Raw genomic sequence first — 20,425 nt, 5'->3', positions numbered from 1 at the left:
AACAGCTAGCTGTATTTGAGATGATTTGATCTTTTTTAATGCAAACAAATTGAATTAATAACATATATTGCATCATAATAAACTAACTAGCTACACAAACGGGATGTCAGCAACGTTTATGGAGTTGTCAGCCTTGGAAATCTGCCGAGGGAACCCATGGCAGAAGAAACTTTGCCAACAAAAAGATATCATGACTGTAACACTCTATTGGAGAGCTGACCAACCAAACATACCCTCAGGGTAAAAATTCACTCTGGTCTCATGCCCTTGGCATCACTATGGGCAGACATCAATCTATGAATGTGAAACACATGATATCAGGTTGCTTTTCCCAGTTTCTCCAAGGATTATGAAAACAACAATATTCATTGTGCTTTAGTTGGACGTACCACCCAGAAGGCCACCCACAAGCAGATCTATTTCAGAGTGACTCAGATTATGACATAACTACAGTACATGCAAGAATGGAAATATGGAACAATCAATATAAAATGTAGTTTGGATTAATCAAATATAAAAGTAATTCTAATGCTATGCATTCGCAAAATAAATTGGGGGGAAAAAAAAAGATTTTCATATAAGGTATGTGCTCTCACCCAGTCTGATGCTGTGTCAGTCATTGCTAAGTTAATCGATACATTTTCATGACAAGAGTAATTACTTTCTGCCAAGTTCAATATTGCATGTCTGAATTTCATCTGAGTGCATCAGCATTAGCATTCAGGCCGCAATTCTATCAGGAAAGAGGGGCCTTATTAAACTTTGCTGCATGCCAATAAACCACAGACCCAACTTCAGCCAGGGGAACTATTGTTGCCCTCAACAAAGCTAGGGCTTCTTTAGACCCAGTCCTAAAACATTCTGCGAAAATCAATCATGCAATCCTGCAAGACATGCAAGTCACCTTGGTTGTCTTAAATAATAAAAATTTGACTGGCAATAAATCAATAAAACTTGTCCTTACATGAACTGTAATATATGGGGTAAATAAGGTGAATTTCTACAAAGCGCCCAATAGAGCATTAACAACTATGTATTCCTTTGATGTACATTGCTGATTTTTAGTCCAGCACTAATGCATACCAAGTCAATTTGGTATTTAATAGGACACCAGCGTTTCCACATTCCAGAAATGTCAAAGGACGCATTTTCTGTTGTTATATTATAAATACTCCCTTCCCAACAGTGCATATTGCAACCTTTTGTGAAGCCAGGCCTGGCCACCCTGGTCTCCTTCTTAATAACACTTTCAGTAACATTTATTAATGTTAACTGCCCATTGTTTAATCATGTATAACACAGTTAATAATGGCTTCTATAAAATGTATTTCTCATTTATTATGTTATAAGGATATTCTCAGATTTCATGAAAGGATATTTTTAATACACTTTTGTTTCACCATGTAGAAATTACAGCACTTTTTATACATAGTACCCCATTTTAGGGCATCAGGATGTTTGACAACATGGTGGCATCACAGGTGTTTCTGATTAGGCAGATGTGGTTGATTGCTGCCTTAGTGAAGGTATAAGAGAGCTTTCAGCATCTAGTTTTGATTCTAGCCTTTTGATTGTCTTTAGAGGTAGTTATTGGTATTTGTAAACAAACCTTAGGCTTACCAAAATCAACTGTTTGGAACATCATTAAGAAGACAGACAGCATTGGTCAGCTCACAAATCACAAAGGGCCTTGTAGGCTAAAGAAAACCTCCACTGAAGAATTCTAACCATAATGAAGAAAAAACCCCTGCTGTCCGTCAGATCAGGAACACTTTTTCGAGAGGCAAGCCTGGTGTGTCAGTGCCTACTGCTCGTAGAAGAACTGCAGAGGCTACACTAAAAGATGCAAACCACTAGTTAGCCATAAAAACTGGAGGGGCAGGTTATAGTTTGCTAAGAACTGAAAAGAGCCTGCCGAGCTCTGGAGAAAGGTCTTATGGACAGATGAGACCAAACAAAATGTGGAGACCAAAAGGAATTGCCAAAGATCCAGTTCACGTGGCATTTTCTTTTCATATGTGACTATGTTAACTCTCGTGAAAATGTTCAATTCAAAAAACTTTGATTAATGATTAAAAGACCATTCTGTTTTTAGGCTCTTAGCCTAGCTATGGACTTTTTTCTATCGCCAGTTTCTTTTCTATGGTTGAAAACCAGATGTCAGGCAGATGTCAGGCAGTATGCTTGGATCGCTTAGCATCATCAACAGTGGCCCAGAAGCATTGATGGCAATTGAGAAAATATACAACTTTTTAAAATCATATACTGGGACTTTTACCATTTATTTAGGGTGTGACAAAGATTTTTGGTGGCACTGACCATAATTGAATGGATTCACATTGAACATTCAATTGCAGAAGCAATGTTATCAATTTAATTGATATAAAGTAGTTAAATAAAGTGAAATATATTTTTTAAAGTAATTTCTTCAGTTCAAATTCAACAGGTTTCTCCCTTCCCCTACCTCTGGCTATTTGGAGTGCACTTTTACATACACACTGTCTCTCCTCTTACTCCTGAATTCCACAGAGAACATACAGCTTTCATGGTTTCCAGAGACTGCATGCACACAAATCGGTTATATTTCACACTATTCTCAGGTAGCTACTCCATTCAGATTATTAAAAATTTGTTTCAGCGAAAAACTGAAAATAAGTCTGATACGCTATCTTTGCGCAGTTCTCATTTCTGTAACTAGAATGCCCACAATTATTCATCCCCACTCAAAAGGCTTTATCACCTTCATCACACAATTGCAATGAATGAATTTTGTCTGGTCATATATGCAAAATACGTTTTGACATAAGTGCTTGATTGAGCAATATGTTTAAAAGTGTTGATCATTCATTTGCTGAATAGCATGCTGGAGGACAGAGCGAAACATTTGCACATGAGTGCCAGCTGATTTTTTGATTTTGATTTTTTTTGACAAGCTGATTTTTTATTTATTTATTTATTTTTTACATTTTTAAAATGCAGTTATTTTCAGCCCAAATAATTAGGAAAAACCATGGAATGAGGAGGGTATTGCATTTAGCGTGTTGGCGTTATTTTGAAAGTCTAAATGCTTGATGGCATCGCCTCTGGCCTTTCTAGGATTAATGTACAATCCTGCATGCAGCCACAGAGGCTAAGCAACCAACCAAAGCAAACCAAAGAGATGTCAGTGACCATTCTAACTGAAAACACTACCTAACTTCCTATGGTATGCAATAATTCAATTTTGCCCAAGACTCTAATCGCAACTCCCACCCCCAGTCCTCAATCGCAATACCAGCTACCACACCCTCTCCACCCACTTTCCATTTTTCTTTTAAGGACACAATGAAGTACTGTTTGTCAAAGTTAAAATTTAGTTTCATGCCATCAACATGATGTTCATTTTTAAATGATTCTAACTATTTCTTGCTACTGGTAGCCATGACCCTCTCTCTGCCTTATTGAATTCAGTATTTTTTCACACTACAGTTTACCCCCGGGCTAAAATGGATATATAATTTGTACAGCAGAAGTACAATCATTTCAGAACAGACCTGGGTGGAAGTAATGCTTTTAATAACTGCTGCTACAGGAAAGGTCACTTTGAAACCAAGGAGTACGCGTGACAAGGCGCTCAGAGAAATACAGCGTTCGGTTTTGCGTTTTCTCGAGACGGGCTGCTTGTTCTCACAGCTGAAGTGAGGCATGCTGGAAGATTTCCAAGGTTATAATCAAGAAATATATGTGTGTCCCAGTTAATATTACCGGAGGAACATTTTTAAATGCAAGGCATAATGATACAGTCAAAGCTACAAAATGGCATAATCGATAACAGCATATTTCATTATTTAATAGAGCCTCTGATTGCCCTTCCTTTAAAAGGTATTGTTCCATGTGAATGCGAAGCTTGTTTTGATATAAATGTCATACAAGTATGACATTCGTTTAACTGTATGAGATGGGTGGTCAATCAATGCCTTTTGTAGTGAAGAGCATTTTTGTAATGTGAAGAGTGGAATAGTGGAATCCTTAAGAAATAGCTTGTATGTGAGAAATTACCAAAAATATTCTATATGCTTCAACAGGATATTCAGCTTCAGTGATGTATCCCTATTATGCACAACCTTATTAGGGGCCGGTGGTGCAGTGGATAGCATTGTCGCCTGACAGAAAATTGGGTGTTTGTGTGGGTTTCCTTCGCATACTCTGGTTTCTTCCCACATTCCAGAGACATGCAGTTTAGGGTATGTTGGGTGTTAACAGGGCATTGCTCTAAAAGAGCACGTATGCTCAGTCAAACTACCCTGTATAAATCAAGGTTCATAATAATAAAATAATATGTGAGGGTCTGGTGCTGTTCATGTTCAAATTCAGGGCATATACTATATGTTCTGCCTTCAAACATACCTCTTGTTTTCATGCAATATTCATAATGAGACAACAGATTATAGCACTTTGAGCTTCAACAATGGCAGGCAGAACATGGGGATGAACATCTTGTCAGCATGTAGAATATCTCTGGCATTATTACATTGTTATGACCAGTGTTTCCCACACATAGGCTTTACTTTGGCGGGCAATGCAAGTGTATTTATTGTAGTGTATTTTTATTAACGGCCACCCAAGTATATTTAAAGTGTTTAAATAATTAATTGATCAACATAATTTGATTATTTAAAATGTCTTAGATACACACTGGTTAAAAAAAAAAATTGATTTCATTTTGAGTATAACTGTCGGCTTGTGATGAACACTGAAAACACTGAAATTATTCTGAAAGGTTTTATAGTGTTCCACTAAAGGCTTCTTTTTCATGAATCAGTACCGCAGACGGACACAATAATCTGAAAAAAAAAAAAAAAATCTATTCTTGAATTCAGCGCTGAAACTAGACTTCTCTGCAAATATGAAAACTGAAATTGTTTTTAAATGTACTTTGCCAAGCTCTGAACTGCCCGGAAAGCTTTAAGAATGAACCTTCCTCCTCACAATCTCTTCTCTCTTCACAACCATATTTATCCAGTACAAAGTATGCAGATTGTCTTTTATAGTCAAGCGACAATGCTCACAGACATTTAAATTACAATCTCACAGCTTCTTCAGTCCCTGATACACAAATTAAATAGGTTTGATTAAACCTATTCAGCCTACGACTGATATTGGGCCAGCCTGACCTAGATTTACTGCAGGCTCTGTAATTGTGCGATTTCTCTGCCTCTGCATTTCTGATGCCCTGGGATGTTTCTGAGGACTCAGCAATCCTATTGGAATTCACAGCCTGTTCAACAGGGACCTCCATATTTGGAGAACTTCTTGAAAATCAAGACATCAAATTTGTTTCCTCATTTTGATGGTCCTTTGAATGGTTCTATACATGCAAATGAGTTCCAGGGTTTGGCTTCACATAATGTTCCAAGCATTTATAAAAACACATTTCAAGGGGGCATTGATTGGGGAGATCTTGGCACATTATTATTGGTGTGACTGTGATTCATAGATCAGCAGAAGCCGTTGACAGATATGTTTGTCACATATTTACTTTGAATAGCAATTTTATCAAAAGCTGCATTGTGCAATCAGGCCAATGCTTATCTGCTTTTGAAGAGCTCTTTCTTCCCAACAGGCATCTAGATAAAGTAATAATATGCAAAACAGAATAGCAGTGTCAACCTTTTTTTAGTTTAGTTAAAACCAATTTCCTAGAACCGGTCCAGGTAGAATATTAGCTACATCTACTCCTGTGCATGTCCCAAAAGTATATCACAGTAAAATATTTCTTGATAAGAGGGAAGAAATATAATTTTAGAGAAATCATTAGGTTAATGAAGCAATTAAAATCCAAGAATGGGGCAAAAACCGCCATGCACACTAGTTTCCCCAGCTTAATTTACCCACATGAGAAGAGTACATGTAATAGCATCCTGTTGGACTCCTTCGTGTGCATGTGTCTGTGCCTGTGTATGCGTGTGTGTGTGCAGGCAGTCACATGTGTATTTGAGGAGTGAGGTATAACAACAAACATTAAAACATTAATTTTGGGAGGTCACATTAAGGATACTGAACTGAAGCATATCTTACACATAAGACACTGTCATCCAAACTGCTAATTGCATTTAGATGACATCGGTTGTGAATTTGTGATGGAGTTTTCTATTGAATAACTATTACAGTGAATTTGTGATGTAGCACGGCTGGCAATAAATCCTGTCTTGTTCCATACATTGATATCCCTGCAGGCAATCAGGCCAAACTAAATCAACGCTTTCAATCTGTTAATCTCCGTCTACAGAAGTAATTACAGCATTTATTTGTTGAGGATATAAACGGAAATGAGGAACAGCTCTACAAAACAAAGAGGGAAAAAAATCAAATTTCAACCCAACATATGGTCCAAAAGAATAATACAGGCTAAAGAGTATTAATCATTCTTATTATAATTGCATCACCTATTGTGATTCGATGAAAAAAATTGATTTGAAGTGTTGAATAATTTTTCTCACTATCTGGCTTTAGTAATAATGACTCATTCAGTTTAGCTGGCTAAATTACATAATCAGGAAAAAACTAGAGATCTACAGCATGACAAGGCCTAGGGAATAACGTACCTGCAAAGAGAATGTCCCCGGGAGGCCTGTCCAAGCACCTTTATGTTATACACCTTTACATATTGCACCAGATACAGCACAATTTGTGGCTCCGTAATATGCATTGTAACAAAAGTAATGAAACTCTCTCTCAAGCAATCTCAATTATTTGCCATTTGTTTAGAAATACTTGTAATTGACGACAGTTAATGTTATACAGTACGCTGTGCCTTATTGTTTTTGATAGTGTACTGTAAGTGAGCTACAGTAACATAGTGACAAAAATCATTTGTCCTTAACTTTAATTTATAGTTGAATTAAAGTTTTTTTTTTTTTTTCATAAACATTGTTTAGTGAATTACCACCGAAATTATCTCAGCAAGCTGTCTTTGAGGGTGAAACATTTGTCTGTATCTGTCAAAGTTATGAACAGTTGATTAAATCCAAGCCATGGTGTGGACAGTTCAGCAACTGGAAAAATAACTTTTTGCTTGACAGACTGATGCTTGTAAAGAAAAAAACTGTAAAAATTTATAAGATGGATTCAGAAGAACAGTAGCTCGTAATTTTGACGCACGGTAAAATTCACCTGTGTATTTTTTTCTCTGAAAAGGTTTGCTTTTTTGTCACTAACCTGTCAGTCACGGTCATATCCTTTCAATTCTGACTGTGCACTTCCAGCAGAGCAAGGGCCCCATGCCTCCTCACACCTCTAATGAAAACGGATGATGGTATGAAATGTATCGGGCAGGAAACCCAACACTGTATTGCCTTCCTCCATCACAGAGTCCCAGATGACTCCAGAAGCTCTTCCTCCGCAATGAAGTCATCTGCACCAAGATGAATCAAAATGACTTCAGACCAGGGCTTTTTATTTTTTTATAGGGCCAAGTAACAAAAGTAAGAGGCCCTCTACTGCACTGTCTGGCTTTATTAGGGGGCAAAGTGCCAAAGGTACATAGGCACCCAGTTCTGTTAGTGGTTGTTTTATTATTATTATTATTATTATTATTTTATTTATTATTATTTTCTTAAATATATATTTACAGTACCGTCCATACATATGGGAACAGTAGAGTGAAATTTGCTATTTTTGTCTTATACTGAAGGCATTTGGATTTGAGATCAGAAGATGAGCTTTTATTTCAGGGTATTTACATGTGCATATATTTGCAACATTTTGCATAAAAAGCTGTTTTTGTGTTGAGTCCCCATTTTCAGGTGTGCAAAAGTAAGTTACCGGATGCACTTAAAATTTAATCAAATCAATGAACTCTAATATGTGGCTGCATAGCCTTTAAATGCAAGAACTGCATCAAGGCTATGACCCATTGTTCAGCATCTTCTTTGGCAATGCCCTTCCACGCCTTTACTGCAGCTGTTTTCAGTGGATCTTTGTTTTGGGGGTTTATTGTTTTCAGTCTCCAATTCAGCAAGTGAAATGCATGCTCCATTGGATTTAAAACAGGTGTCGGATTTGACCAGTACAAAACATTCCACTTTTTTTCCCATTTATGAATGCTTTGGTTGCATAGGCAGTGTATTTGGGGCTATTGTCTTGTGGCAGGATGAGGCACCATCCTCCATTACATTATCACTACAGATGAGTAAGCCTGTTCCAGAAGTAGCCATACATAACACTACGTACCTACTTCATATTTCACAAAAGTGGGGGTGCTTTAGATCATGGGCTGTTTCCTCCTTTCCCCACTCTTTTGGCTTTCCATCACTTTGAAAATGCTCATTGGTATCATCTGTCCATACAACTTTTTTTTTTTTTGCCAAATTTGAATTGAATCTGGCCCTTTGATTCTTGCTACTAATAAGAGGTTTGCGTCACACCATGTAGCCTCTATAATTCTGCTCTCAAAGTCTTCTGCGTATGGTGGCTTGTACTATTTTCACCCTGCCCTCTGAAGACTGCTGGTGATGTCACTGACCTTTTTTTTTTAGGGTTTTGTCTGTCATCAGCTGCAGTTCTCTTCCTTGGCTGACCTGCACAGTGTTTATTTTTGGGTGCACCAGTGGTTCTTTCTTTTTCAAGACTTTCCTGCTTGATATACACAGTCTCTGTGCTACCCTCCTTAATGACTCTTCTGTTCTCTTAGCTTACAGATTAGTTGTTTTTCAGCCATAGTTCTCTCGTTTTCATGATGGCGTATGCCTCTGACTCTAAATGCAATCTCCACAGATGAAAACAAAGGCTAAAACCTAGACACGCACTGCTCTTTTATGTGTGAACAATCCATTCAGTTCCGTCAAGACTCCAGGATTGCAGAACTGATCCCATAAAAATTCAAGGCACAGCTACAGAGTATAAAATATCCAAATATTTAAAACTCATATCACTCTTTTTACAAATGGAAGTATAAGGAAGAAAAAAAGGACATTAATCTTCTAATTAGGTATGTAAAATGTTGTTTTATTTGGGTCAGTACCATATCGAATTGGTCAGCAGTTTTGGATGTGCTCTGTTAGATGTTCAAAGGTTCATCAGACCTTACAAACCAGTCAGACCCCTCTGCTCTGTGACCTCCGGACACCCTTCCCCTCCTCCTTGCATGTCTGCACATCCCAGTAATGTCTCCTGTATGTTCTGGGTCATCAGTGGTGGATTGAGCTTCCTACAGTGGTCAGAACAGAGGGATCCCTACCCATCTTTGAACACTGACTGAAGACTCGCCTCAACAGACTGCACCATAATCCATCCCATTTATTTCTTCTAGGGTTTCTTTTTGTGACAGTAATGATATAGGTATACCAGTGTAAAGGTTAGCAGTTTTGTGGCATTTTCTTCCATAAACGAATTGTTGATTTGTTTGGTCAGCTTTACACTTATGGGGCCTCATTCACATAACTTTTCTTAAATTTTTCTTACTTTTGTTCTTAAAAATGTTCCAACGAAAAAACGAACATGGGATTCATGACACGTGCAGACATTTGTTTTAGTGCATATCCCAGGTGTATGAGATGATGAATGCTGACCTTGTTAATCTTATGTGCAATCCTATTCATGTGATTAGCATAAAGAAACAGCCATGAACAAATACAAATAAGAAAAAAAAGATGAATACCAAAATGTTCTTGGAAATGTTACACACACTTTGCAAACAAATGTGATAGTACGCATGTTTCATGAATGAGGCCCATTGATTATAAATGTGTCTGTGTCTTCTTAGTGATATCACACTTTTGTATTTCTGAGACTAACACTGATGCTTTCTACTTTCAGAAATGACTGTGGATAAGAATGTCTGCTAAGTGGTTGTAATGTAATACAGTGTACCTGGTCTATATTATACCCATGAAAAGAATTGGAATGTGCAACTTTTCCTTGAGTTCCCATCACAGTGCTGAAAGTACACTATGTAGGTCAAATGATATGTCCACCATGAACCAATTGATATGCTGTATTGCTCTGCATTATACAAAATCCTTAGAGAACTGATGGTCATTGATCACAAAATTGTATATGCATCTACATTTGTAGTTTGTACACATTGAATGTAAGTGCAAAATATTACAGCAAATGGCCACATGAGGATACTGTAACAGGAGCCTTCTGCCCCTTGTTCCAAACAGGTGTCTACATTTTCTGTAAATTTTTAAGGATACAAAAAAGATAAAACATGTCTTAATATTCTTGGAACACTAAAGGTAGTTCAAGTTAAATTTTAGATCCTTTAAGAAATAAAACATAACAAACTAAACTAAAATGACCTAAATAATATTTATTATGGCTTATAGCAAATATGACCTAGCTAACATTATCCCTATTAGCTAAGAGATGTGTATGTATGAGTAATAGAGACTTTTAACTATTGGTGTTAACTATTCCCTGCATTCCTTTTCCAGTGAGTCAGTTTCTTTACTCAACCAAAATATAAACACTTTTATTTTTGCAGCCATTTTTAATGCGTTTAAATAATACTTCATAGATTTGTTCTATGTGCACAAAGATCGTATTTCTCTCAAATTTTGCCCACAAATTTGTTTAAATCACTGTGCATTTATCCTTTGTCAAGATGTTCCATCTCCTCCACAGGTGTGGCATATCAAGATGCTTATTAAAAGTCACGATCACTACACAGGTGTTCCTTATGATGGGATCAATAAAATGTTGAGTTTTTGTTGTTCAACACCATGTCACAGATGCCTCTAGAGTTAAGAGATCATGCGATAGGCATGCTGGAGAACCGTCCTCTTCACTGATGAATCACGGTTTCAGCTGTACAGGGCAGATGGCAGGCAGCGTGTATGGCGTCAGGTAGGTGAGAGGTATGCTGATGTCAACGTTGTGAACAGAGTGGCCCATAGTTGTGGTGGGGTGTTGGTATCGGCAGGAATATCCTATGGGCAGAGAACTCAAGTGCATTTTATCCATGGAAATTTGAATGCACAGAGATATCGTGATGAGATCCTGAGGCCCATTGCTGTGCCATTCATCTACCGCCATCACCTCATGTTTCAGCATGACAATGCATGGCCCCATGTTGCAAGGATCTGTACACAATTCCTTGAAGCTGAAAATGTCCCAGTTCTTCCATGGCCTGTATACTCACCAGACATGTCACCCATTGAGCATGTTTGGGATTCGCATCAAATTTAAAACATTGGTCCTAGCATACCAGGCAGTCAAGGGATCAGCCCCAGCATACCTCCACAAGATATTCAAACCCTACATGCCAGCCAGATCCCTCCGTACTGCTACCTCAGGACGCCTAGCACCTCCCCCTCTTCGCACCTGCACTTCCAGAACACGTCTCCTGTCTGTTCTGGCCCCACGATGGTGGAATGACCTCCCTGTGGAGGTCAGAACAGCTGAGACACTGACCCATTTCAAACGACGACTGAAGACTCACCTCTTCAGGCTGCACCTCTCCCCATCCCTCCCTACCCCCCTGTAAATGACTGTAAGCTTAGGGTTGTAACTAGGCAGCTGTTTCGTAGGTGACTTAGGTGCATTAACTGTCTTAACTACTGCTTGTATTTTTTCCATAGATTGCGTTGTTGCCGTTCTCGTTGTGTTAGTGTTAATCAGTTTAACCTTCAGGGTCCAAGTTGAACTATGCGGTTGTTCCCTGCACTTGGACCGGTACTTCTCTCTAGGGGTTTCGTCATACTTGTTCCTGGTTATGGTTATACACTTTGTTGTACGTCGCTCTGGATAAGAGCGTCTGCCAAATGCCTGTAATGTAATGTAATGTAATGGGATGCTCTGGACCAGCACATTCAACAGCATGTTCCAGTTCCCACCAATATCCAACAACGTTGTACAGCTATTGAAGAGGAGTGGTACAATATTCCATAGGCTACAATCAACAATTTGATCAATTTATTGTGAAGGAGATGTGTTGCATTGCATGATGCAAATGGTGGTCACACAAGATACTGATCGGTATTCCGTTCATTTCATCGTATCTTCTTTTTTGGGTAATCTGTGACTAACAAATGCATATCTGTATCCCCAACCACAGGAAATAAATAGATAAGTGCTTAATGAATCTATTTCAGTTGACTGATTTACATTTATTACCTTTGAACTCAATAAAATCTTCGAAATTGATAAGTGATGCATTTATATTTGTGTTCAGTGTATATTCTGAGACATAAGTTATTAACTATTACACTGTGCAACACTGAGGGGTAGATCCACTGAAAGTAACCGTAAAAATGGGCAACAATGCCTAAATAGATAGCAAGTGCAATACAACATGTTTAGCTGGGAAACATTTCAGCCATCATATCTTAACCTATTTTTTGACTTTGGTTTAATCTCCTCTATATAACACTTGAGGTTACACCTCCTCTCGTCTGGTCTCCCCCAGCTCTGCGCTCCAACCCCTCTTTCGTCATTGCCTCCACCCTGCCCACATCTGTCGCCACCTGTTGCTCCCCATCACCGCCACCCAGCCCCACCCATCATCTGAGCCACATCATAAACCCTATAAAACTGACTGACATGTTGGTCACCAGTCGGCACCCTGAGCCGACCAGAGGAGGATGGGTTTCCCCCTTGATCCTGGTTCCTTCCGAGGTTTCTTCCCATCTGCCACAGGGAGTTTTTCCTTGCCACTGTTGCCTTAGGCTTGCTCCTGTGGGGGTTTAGGCCAGGGTTGTCTGTAAAGCGTATTGTGACAACTGCTGTAAAATACGCTATACAAATAAAATTTGATTGATTGATTGATGATTTTTACTCAAAAACAGGTCTTGGAGTCATGTTATAGTCAAATGCACGAATCAAGTCAAAGGCTGGTTTTCGCTCACGCGTATGTTTTTGAAGTTTGGCCAGTGCCGATTCAATAACATTATTTGGAATCTTGCCTGTCATTTTATAGGGGATTCCTTTTAATTTGGTGCACAAATAATGGTGCAGGGATAATAATGGCTGAAACTGGGGTATAGATATGATTGGTTGTATGGCCAGACAACAGACCTCTTCTATATTTCTTGATAAAATTTACTATCTCAATTTGTAGAGATGAACCACTTTAAATCACGGTTGTTGCAAATATGTGTCACCATATAATGAAATTGACCACTTTCATTATAGCAGAAACAGGTCCACAGTCATCTTTGCCATCAAGCAATTCTAGTATGCTTGTGACAACAAATAATTTTCAGAAGATTTGCTCTCTTGCGGGCCTTGTTAGTGCAGCTCTTGCAACTATGGCACCAAACTCGGGACCCCTGGGGGTCCATGAGGGGACAGGCTTTTCTTGGAAAAATTTAGAAACATTGAATGAGAAGTTTCTCATTCACTAGATCATTTTGAGAAACGCTGTATTGACAAGTTGTGTAGGAGCTGCCAAGCCCATTCCTCCCATTAGTGAAGTACACCGACATACACACAACAGACACACACAAACACACACATACACACATATGCAAACATGCATACACACACACACACGCACACACACACAACACATACACACACGCCCTCTTATTCTCTAGAAATCATCAGCATCTGATTCAAGTCACATTGTCAGATGTCAGGGTAATAACATGATTTATGGAGTATATTATTATTAAGATTGTAATAGTACTTATGATGATTAATGCATGCCCACCGGGCCAAACACTAATCACCATGTGCCCTGTGGCTGACAACTACTGATCGCCAAAATATGAAGTCCAGAATTTTTATTTGAAAGTCAAGACACATTATAGTATCAACGCTTCCCTTGGTCAGTTTAAATTGAGTACTGCATGGCACTGGATTGACACCTGCTTGCCAAAGTTTCTTTTCAGCATAGGCTGCACATGTGCTGTCTGAAAGATCACTTTGTTTTACATTACATTACTGCCATTTATCAATTGCTTTTCTCAAGCATCTCGTTAGCTTACAATGCAAACACAAGTGCAAAGATCAGAGATGAATTCCCTCAGGGGGAAAGTATAGTCCCAAGCTACAGCAAGAAGTGCAAACTCTGTCTGAAGAGGCAGGTATTCATTGTGTGTCAGAAAATAGGCAACATATCTGTTGTTCTGACTTCTGTGGGAAGTTCATTCCACAGGTGAAGGGCCAGACAAAACCGTCATGACAGGAAGTACAGGCTAAGAGAAGAAAAGACCTCCCAAAGTTGCAGGAGAGAGGGGTCTGGCTGGTGTGTCTGATGATCTTTTAAAACTTTAGCAGCTGGCAGCTAGGTAGGCTAGTATTTGGTTGGTAAATTTGAAAATACCTTTCAAGTGTATCATAGGCACATTTCAAATAAAATAGTTTGCCTTAATATTCATGTCTTGTTTATTGTTTGTTCTCAAACATGGATTCACCATGCAAAGTATTGTTATAGGCTGAATAAAATGTAATGAAAAGGCATGCATATCTGCCAAATACTGTCATCTATAAATACACTCACCTCACCTCGAACTGTGAGAACAACAAAAGCCAGAACTGAAATGTCTTGATATCAGGCATTCTGGAGAGAAGCTGAATAGAGTGGTCTCAAGGCATGCATAATTCACCAGCGTAACCTGACTGTGTGTTGTACCCTCCTGTCAATCAGAGGTAGTGTTCATGACAGCACTGAGACTTATTGACGGGTGCGTCTGCATGTGTTTGTATGTGGATGTATGTCTGGATCTGAGTGTGTATGTATGTTAGAGTGTGTATGTTGTTGCATGCCTGTTTGAACATCCATGTCAGAATTTTTTTTGACAGCTCTCTCTCTCTCTCTCTCACACACACACACACACCCTCAACTATCACTTGTCCCAAGTACATATGCATATGCCTAGTGGCTTATATATACACATATATATCCAAAATGCATATGACAGGACCAACAAGTAAAAATAGTTACAGAACAACCCAAAACAGTAATTGTCCATCAAGCTGAAAATAGGCTCAAATATACGGATAAAATCTCTAGGAAGTAAATTACACTGTAGACGATGTAATTTAGGAGTTGCAGTGATTTGACTCTGTCTTCAAGGGATAGGATAGGAGGGACTGGGAAACAGTAATGGCGGTTACTAAAAAGGAAGCTTTATATGGGGTATTTACTCTTAATTAACCTGGATGTCGATCTCACATTGGGACTTAAGCCTACTAGGCTGCACTCAACCAGAGGACCAGCATCCTACCTCAATAAAGGCAATAGTGTGGTCCAAACTCACAGAAGGAATTGCCTTTCAAATGCACATTTTTTTCCATGGTCCTGCATGGGAGCCACATTAAAAATTCAGCACGTTCTTCAGTGGACAGAAAGAGCTATTAACCCTGGTTTCTGGGACGCGGTCCAACGGCAATTCTGGCGTGACTAAACCCCTCAAGAGTTTCTCCAAACGGGACTGCCACTTGTTTCCGACAGACAGATAATAATGTTAGCCATGGTGGCCTTCTATCGAGATCCTTTTCAGCTGCACATTCGCTGGCTTTTGTGCTTTTTGGTCAGTCAGAAAAACCCCTCTCCACGTCTGCGGTCAAATTGTCACTCTTGTCACAGCCTTTGGAGGGACACTTGTTCCGTTCCCCCTTGCAATGGCATGTAACTGTGTTTTAAGATGAAATATTTTTTAAATGGAATGTGGTCTGTGACAATTCAGCTGGGGTTATGTTTTGTACTATTGTTGTCACCTTATCACACCCCGTCATTGTAACAATCATGCAATTGCAGGCTTTATTGACTTAAACCCATCAAAACCTTTCATTTGAACAAGAAATGCAGAACATGACTATAACAGAAAATGTTTTAATTGCACTTTTCAGTCCACTAGACAAACATGTTTTGTTCTGGTTTTTCATCATTCATTTATTAAAAATCATATCAATTTATGTTGGTTTTTGGTCAGACCAATCCCTCACTAAACACATTCCTAACTAAAGAAAAGTTGCTTTGTTCAAAATATTGTTCAACATCTAGGCAATCCAATTGATTTATTTTGATGAGACAATACAAATCACAACAAGACTTGGCCTTGGCTTACTGTACTGTGAGTGTTTTGAACAGTATGGCACATTTACAAAAATGAATGGTACTGATACTTGTGTATGTAGAAAATGTAGATATAACCCTGGGTTGTGTCTCCTTAGCCTTGCTTCTACTAAAAGTCCCACTCTCAGACTCCTTAACCAGTCTCTGCGTTGTGTTATTTTTTGTGGATTGGAGATGGAGTAAAGAACCGGCATAGGAGACGTTTGATTGCGGTAGAGCAGTGCAGTGTCTCTCTTTATTGCAGCTCTTGTCACCTTGCAGAATGAGAACAGAGTTGTGTCTTTTTTACTATTTGAAATAATTAAACTGTACTACACTGTTAGAGGAATTCACAGGGCCAACAGTCTTTAACCTAATCAGCGGTTATTTTACAGGACTACTCCAGGTAAGTAAATTGTAATTTCCAAATAAAATAAAAATACATTCAAACGTATTCGCAACATAAAGGGGATAGATAGAGGAATAGCTAATTTGCTTCACTCATATCAACCATTTTAGCCAGCTAGTCACCACATGGGCACAACATTGGCAATAAACTCCAAAAAAAAAAAAAAACATCTGCTTACAAATAACTACAGTGACACATTAATAAACATCTCAGCATTCATATTTGTCTAACAAATTACATGGATAGCAAATTAAATTAGTTATTATTAGAGGGATTAATAAGAGAGGGTGGATTTCACTTCCTACCTTGTAGAATGAGAACAGAGGTGTGACCTAAAATGACCACAACTAACCAAAAAGTGCAAACACAAAAGCTGCACAATAACAGAGACAGCGAAAATATAAGAGCGCCCTCTAGCAGCTACTCTAATTAGTTCACCTCCTTACATAGACAATAGAGCAAATTGAATCTTTCAACAAAGGAAGTGAAATGCTTAAAAATCTTCTTAAGAGCCATAGGTCTGGTTGACATACATTTTCACCCATACAGCTCAGACATGTCTCGCAATCAAGGCCGGATTAATGCGTAGGCCAAATGGGCAAGTTCCTGGGGGCCCACAACAAAAAAGGGCCAAACAAAACACAGAGAAAGGCAAAAAAAAATAAAATAACTATAAATAAATATAAGCCAATGACACTACACAATAGTAATTTGCAATTGAAGAAATTCATTTCAGTATGCAGTACAGGGTGCAGTACATACAAAAAACCTGGCTTGGCTTTCTTGGCTATCACCTTGTCTCTGTCTTTTCATGTTTGCTAATCAGCCGCCTAACATTAAAAGTAAATAATGAGATTAACATTATAAATAACCTAGCATCTTGAGCCAATAAAGTTGTTTTAACTTGCATGACTCTAACAAAATTTAACTAGAAATTATCCCAAGAGCTGCAATAAGAACTAATGTAACCAATTACATTTAATTCATAATTAATTAATTCCATCAATTTCTTACTCAGATATGATAGTAACATGCTAGTTATCTGGGTTATCTTCCAGTTCTGACAGGCTTTACTCATGTTAGCAGAGTTAGCTAAGTAATTAGTGCCTATGCTAATGTAGTTAGCTACCATTAAAATAGTTTTCACAAAGTAAATAAATAACAAAAGGATGTGCTCAACACGACTAGCTAATGTATTCAAGCAGGTCAACTTACGACAAACGTATCTTCGCTTTTATCAATGTTAAATGACATTACATTTATTTATCCAAAGCGACGTACAAAAGTGCATATCATGGTCATTGGAACAATGAAAAAACACAGGTAGTGAACTTATGCCAAATCAAAATAGGGGGAAGATCAAGATACAATATTAGGACAAAAATACAAATTACAAAGAGTGTTGGAATGGGGGTACATTTAACATGAGTGCCATGAAAGGGGGATTTAAAGTGAAATGATTCACAGAGTGGTGGCAGTTAGTCCAGGTATAGTCTGAAGAGATGCGTCTTCAGACCACGGCGGAAGATGGGTAGTGAGGGAGAGGTTCGAAGAGGGACAGGGAGATTGTTCCACCACTGTGGAGCTAGGGTGGAGAAGCTCTGTGATCCCTTTACTCGGATGGGAGGGGGTGCGATGCGCCCTGCTGCTGCAGACCGAAGAGGTCAAAAAGATGTATAGAGTTAAATCATGTCCTGTAAGTAGACAGGGGCCATACTGTTAGCTACAGTGTAGGTGACTGCCAGGACTTTGAACCTGATCCTGGCAGTGGCCGGTAGCCATTGGAGTGACCTTAGCAGAGGAGTGACGTGGGAGAACTTGGGAAGGTTGAAGATGAGTCGGGCAGCAGCATTAAATAAACTGAGAGAGGAGTCACAGACAGAGAATAAGTTGTACAGTTTTCTTCTTTTTTTTAATGGGTTTTTTATTTATTTATTTAGCCAATGATTTAACATATTTGAGTGGTGAGAAAAAAGGGGCACTGAGGTGGCCAATCAGATTTCTGCTGGGGCCAGTGTCCCTGTGGCCCCACCCCTGGCTACACTGCTGCATATATGTGTTCTCCATTTTTTCAAGTTTATGCTCTACGAGAGCTATTATCATGTCCACCCAAACACATTCCCTTGGTTTAAATGTCCAAAAGTAATTGCAGGATCTATTCGGGGCTAAGGTCACTTCAGATGTGTAATTATTTCCATCTCAGTAAGATTGTACGCCTCATGTACAAAATACTTTTTTAAAACTCCCACTTTGTAAATCACACACTCAATGGTTTTGTCACATTTTGTCTTCTGTTAAGCAGGTGATAACTGTGAAATAGTGTGAATTTGCTTGCAAGCACATTTAAACGCTGTACCCTTTCTGCAAATGAAGAGATAAATGGTTTGAATGATGAAATTTACATCTTGTGCGTTTGCTTGCTTGATGCCTATTCATATATTAAAATTTTTGACCTTTATGTGACCACCAGATGAGAATAATTGTCATAATCTCACCACAAATATGAATTATATAAACCTTTGAAAGGTGGTATAAATTACAGGTGGAAAAGCCAAAACACTTTAATTCAGGGATGTGCAACCCTTTTCCTGGAGGTCTACTGTCCTGTAAGTTTTCATTCCAGCCCCAACAAAGCACACCTCATTGAACAGCTAGATATCTTGTTGACCTGCTAATATTAGATTCAGGTGTGTTGAATTAGGATTGAAATGAAAACCGACCTGCGACAGTAGATCTCCAGGAACAGGGTTGGGAGGCCCTGCTTTAGATGCATGCATTTTGTGATGTCTGCTGTTTATATCAGGTCTTTCGTCTTATAATATTGATAGCAATTATTATGGACATGTGTGAACAGCACTGACGGTGAAGTGATGGCTTCCTTCTTGAAACTGTCAAAACTAATTTTTGTAATTCCTTTGGTGCTTAGTGTCCCAAATGTCAAAGTAATTATTCTGCATTGCGGAACCAGTTATGAATCATTGTGCATTTAAAATGGTCTGGGGGAAAAAATCAGCAATGGCACAATAAGTATCTTCAAGATAGCACATCCAACAATACATATTTTCCTCCCCAAAAATTGATGAGATTCCAATATAAATGTGAATATACTGTCTTAAAAAGCTAATTCGGGAACAACACCTGTTTGTTTCATTGCACAACCTGGATTTTTTTTGAATTCCTTCATTTTGTATTCTACACAGACTATTGAGCCCCAAAGGTGACACATGGAGATTTTTTCAGATAGTATTGCATTTCCTCTCAAAAGGTTTTGCATTTACTTGAAATAAATATTGCATTCCCTCATGAAAGTTTAGCCTGTCCTCCCTTCATGGTTTCTTTGGCAATACATTTTTTAAAAAGTATTTGCTGTTGCTTGCTTCAAATGTATTTTCGGGTCAAGTCCTTATATATGGTGGTTGTGAAACGCAAGAAAAATTATCAAATCAGCATCTTGATGCAAGATGCAAATCAGAAAACTCAGAAACAGGTGAAATGTAACTTGTGACTTGTGTGAGTGTGGTCCCAGCAAACCACCAAAGCTGTGCATTGTCTGTGGAGTTGATAAGAGGAGAACAACAGTGCATAGGCTATGTAAAAGTCCACTCCAAGTTGAAAGGAGGGACAAATGTGCTGAATTAATTATGACCAAAGAAATAAAAAATGTTTTCAGTGTTCCTGTTACATTCCTCAATACATTTTCCATTAGCATATATGTAACATAACCGCTATAATTTAGAAATACAAACACTGAATTTTTTTTTCAGATTTTTATTTCAGACTCATCTTAAAAAAAATGTCCACTGCAGGTTTTACTACTCAAATTGATTGAGTTGTGTCCTTTATTTCAAGGAAATCATTTTGCAATACAAGGGGAGAACAAAAAACAACAAAACATGTAAGCCTCACATTCTGTAGTTTTTTAAAATGTTTTATTTCATTAGGAGTTCATAGCATACAGTAGTTCATAATGAATATGAGGAACTATGAGGTGGTGGTGGGGTTCATGCAGTCCATACTATGCAATTCTGAGT

The sequence above is a fragment of the Anguilla anguilla genome, chromosome 1 (assembly GCF_013347855.1).
Source record: "Anguilla anguilla isolate fAngAng1 chromosome 1, fAngAng1.pri, whole genome shotgun sequence".
Taxonomy (NCBI): domain Eukaryota; kingdom Metazoa; phylum Chordata; class Actinopteri; order Anguilliformes; family Anguillidae; genus Anguilla; species Anguilla anguilla.
The sequence above is the reverse complement of the archived record's forward strand: the minus strand, read 5'-3'. Positions refer to the sequence as shown.